Consider the following 4,541-nt stretch of genomic DNA (forward strand, 5'->3'; position numbering starts at 1 on the left):
TTTTACACAAATTCAAAGTATACATATTGCTTAGAACATTATTCTTGCCATCTTTTTTTCAATATTGCTTATCAAAATATTTCCGCTTTTTGAGATATAAAGCATCAAAGATTTTACATTCTGGCCCCTTCTGACCCCATAATTACATAACATATCAAAATTTTATCATATATTGTTGCAAATCCTTAAAGATAAATACTTTTGCTTCAGTAATGTTTAACAGAATATTGATCATTAGAGAGTTATAGATAAAAGACTTTTGGCCCCTTCTGAGCCCCTAATTTGAGGGGTCAGGCCCATTTTCTTGATATCAAACGAAAGGTCTTGTGATTTCAAAGATTTTTGGTCTACAACTATTCAGAGATTTCTTTATTCAGAGATTGTGCTTTATATAAATATTTAGGGGCCACCCCTACAAGTCCTTAATGGGGCCATTTTACAAAAATTCAAAGTTTGCATATTGTTTAGACCATTATTCTGACCATCTTTTGTTCAATATTGCTTATCAAATTTTTCCCCCTTTTCGAGATATGAAGCGTCAAAGAATTAGCATTCTGGCCCCTTGTGACCCCTAATTACGTAACATATGACCAAAATATTGTAATATATTGTTGCAAATCATTAATATGGGCAACTTTACTTCTGTAATGTATCACAAAATATTGATCATTAAAGAGTTAAAGATGAAAGACTTCTGGCCCCTCTGAGCCCCTAATTTGAGGAGTCAGCCCCTTTTTCTTGATATCAAACGAAAGGTCTTGTGATTTCAAAAACTTTTTGTTCTACAACTATTCAGAGATTTCTTTTTGTTTAGAAGATATACTTAATATTAATATTTAGGGGCCACCCCTACAAGTCCCTAATGGGGCCATTTTACAGAAATTCAAAGTATGCATATTGTTTAGATCATTATTCTGACCATCTTTTGTTCAATATTGCTTATCAAAATTTTCCCCCTTTTTGAGATATGAAGCGTCAAAGATTTAGCATTCTGGCCCCTCGTGACCCCTAATTACGTAACATATGACTAAAATATTGTAATATATTGTTGCAAATCGTTAATATGAACAACTTTGCTTCTGTAATGTATCACAAAATATTGATCATTAAAGAGTTAAAGATGAAAGACTTCTGGCCCCTCTGAGCCCCTAATTTGAGGAGTCAGCCCCTTTTTCTTGATATCAAACGAAAGGTCTTGTGATTTCAAAGACTTTTTGTTCTACAACTATTCAGAGATTTCTTTTTGTTTAGAAGATATACTTAATATTAATATTTAGGGGCCACCCCTACAAGTCCCTAATGGGGCCATTTTACAGAAATTCAAAGTATGCATATTGTTTAGATCATTATTCTGACCATCTTTTGTTCAATATTGCTTATCAAAATTTTCCCCCTTTTTGAGATATGAAGCGTCAAAGATTTAGCATTCTGGCCCCTCGTGACCCCTAATTACGTAACATATGACTAAACTATTGTAATATATTGTTGCAAATCGTTAATATGAACAACTTTGCTTCTGTAATGTATCACAAAATATTGATCATTAAAGAGTTAAAGATGAAAGACTTCTGGCCCCTCTGAGCCCCTAATTTGAGGAGTCAGCCCCTTTTTCTTGATATCAAACGAAAGGTCTTGTGATTTCAAAAACTTTTTGTTCTACAACTATTCAGAGATTTCTTTTTGTTTAGAAGATATACTTAATATTAATATTTAGGGGCCACTCCTACAAGTCCCTAATGGGGCCATTTTACAGAAATTCAAAGTATGCATATTGTTTAGATCATTATTCTGACCATCTTTTGTTCAATATTGCTTATCAAAATTTTCCCCCTTTTTGAGATATGAAGCGTGAAAGTTTTAGCATTCTTGCCCCTCGTGACCCCTAATTACGTAACATATGATAAACTATTGTAATATATTGTTGCAAATCGTTAATATAACAGTTTTTGCTTCTGTAATGTATCACAAAATATTGATCATTAAAGAGTTAAAGATGAAAGACTTTTGGCCCCTCTGAACCCCTAATTTGAGGAGTCAGCCCCTTTTTCTTGATATCAAACGAAAGGTCTTGTGATTTCAAAAACTTTTTGTTCTACAACTATTCAGAGATTTCTTTTTGTTTAGAAGATATACTTAATATTAATATTTAGGGGCCACTCCTACAAGTCCCCAGAGCTCCAGATAAGGTGCGTATTTGCAGAAATACGCATTAAATTTTACAAAATACGCATTGAAAATTAAAATAGAGCGTACAATTACGCATTAGCAATCAAAAATACGCATTACACCACGAAAGTACAGCGTACAAGTTGAAGAATACAGGTACGATTTACTTAATGATGTCAATTGAGGTTAACTCAGTGTTTGATTTTTCTAAAAACGAAGTACATGTACAGGTTTTAGTGACATGCAGGAATATTCTAGTAATGACGACGACGATCTCCATTTCTACGTACAAAGACTAGCATAACATTTTTTTTTATTATGCATTCATACTTAGTAGAAAATTTTTCCTCTCTCTCACCTTGCCATATTAACAAAGATTCTTCAGTTTACTTTTGATACGATATCTTAGGAAAAGTTATCTGTGTCTCTGACTTAATGGTACAGTGTATATGTACCTTGACCTACTGTATGCCGGTATAATCTTCCTTGTCAAAAACAAAAATGCTTCTCAATCTTAGAAAAAATTCTTGTTGAAATTTACAAAATTTATTTGAATAATTGCAGAAACTGACCTTTGAAGTTTTTTCCCTCTTCAAAAACTCATACTTCGATCACAAGCTCAAAATAAAGGTCAAAACATTTCTATATAAACAAAATACTCTTCAATCATTTTGCTGAAAATCAAAATCTACATTGATTTGAAAATCAGGGAGTATATACACTTTGGGGTAAAAAATTATCTGGAGCTCTGGTCCCTAATGGGGCCATTTTACAGAAATTCAAAGTATGCATATTGTTTAGATCATTATTCTGACCATCTTTTGTTCAATATTGCTTATCAAAATTTTCCCCCTTTTTGAGATATGAAGCGTCAAAGATTTAGCATTCTGGCCCCTCGTGACCCCTAATTACGTAACATATGACTAAAATATTGTAATATATTGTTGCAAATCGTTAATATGAACAACTTTGCTTCTGTAATGTATCACAAAATATTGATCATTAAAGAGTTAAAGATGAAAGACCTTTCGCCCCTCTGAGCCCCTAATTTGAGTAGCCAGGCCCTTTTTCTTGATATCAAACGAAAGGTCTTGGGATTTCAAAGACTTTTTGTTCTACAACTACTCAGAGATTTCTTTTCGTTTAGAAGATATACTTAATAAAAATTTAGGGGCCACCCCTACAAGTCCTTAATGGGGCCATTTTACAAAAATTCAAAGTATGCATATTGTTTAGATCATTATTCTGACCATCTTTTGTTCAATATTGCTTATCAAAATTTTCCCCCTTTTTGAGATATGAAGCGTCAAAGATTTAGCATTCTGGCCCCTCGTGACCCCTTATTACGTAACATGTACTTAAAATTTGAAAATATGTTTTTGCAAATAGTCTAAAATTAATAAAAATCGAAAAATCGAGCAGAAAAAGTTATAAAATTTTTTGGTCACAAGCGGGATCGAACCGAAATGCCCGCGTGACAATCCAACGCGCTAACCATTCGGCCATCGGGATCGCCGCTTCGCGTTTTCAAATGCAAATATCTCGAGATTGGCTTTTTCGATTTTCAAACAAATTACATATTTGGATTCAGAAAAGGGGTCTTTATTCAAATCTAATACAAAAATATTAAAAAAGAAAAGTTGAAAAATTGCGTTTTTTAAATTCGCTTCCGGTTTCGACCGGAAGTATTGACGACGCACGAAAAGGCGATTCTGCAACGCTATAAATCATGAACTATCATCTCCAATTAATCTTCAGCTCATATCTTAAGCAGTTTTCGCTAAGTAATCAAGACAAAATTGCATTTTAAAATCAGAAAATTGTCCATATCTCACGACCGGAAGTGACGTCATCGACGAAAAAAAATTCCAATAAGGTTCAGATCAGTACCTATCAGATGAGAAAGTTTCATGAGAATCGGTCCAGTAATTTACGAGAAATCGCGTGCACAAAATCGGTAAGAAAAATAATAATAATAATAATAATAATAGGGAAAAAGAAACCGAAGAATAACAAGAAGGTCTTCCGTTCAAGACGAAAAAGACCTTAACTAGATATGAAACTCGTTGCGAGCAACGAGAGGTCTTCCGTCCGATTCTGGAAAGAAAACGTAAAATCGTAACGTAAAAGGTAAAATTATGTAAAAAAGATTTGCACACAAGGGGATTGAACCCAAGTCGCCAGCATGAAAATTCCAACGCACTAAATATTACGCTATCGGGACCTCTACTCTAAATCTACTTGAATATATTAAGGAAACAGTGCTTCTCTCTTAAAATTATGAAAGGCGGGTCACTATTCAAAATTTAGCGCCAAACGCCACGAGTTAATCTTGCGCCTTTTCTTTGGAATTTTCTATTAAATAGGTGTGATAG

Source organism: Saccostrea cucullata, unplaced genomic scaffold, assembly GCF_032062105.1.
Source record: "Saccostrea cucullata isolate Sc308-1 unplaced genomic scaffold, CSIRO_AGI_Scuc_v1 ctg7129, whole genome shotgun sequence".
Lineage (NCBI taxonomy): Eukaryota > Metazoa > Mollusca > Bivalvia > Ostreida > Ostreidae > Saccostrea > Saccostrea cuccullata.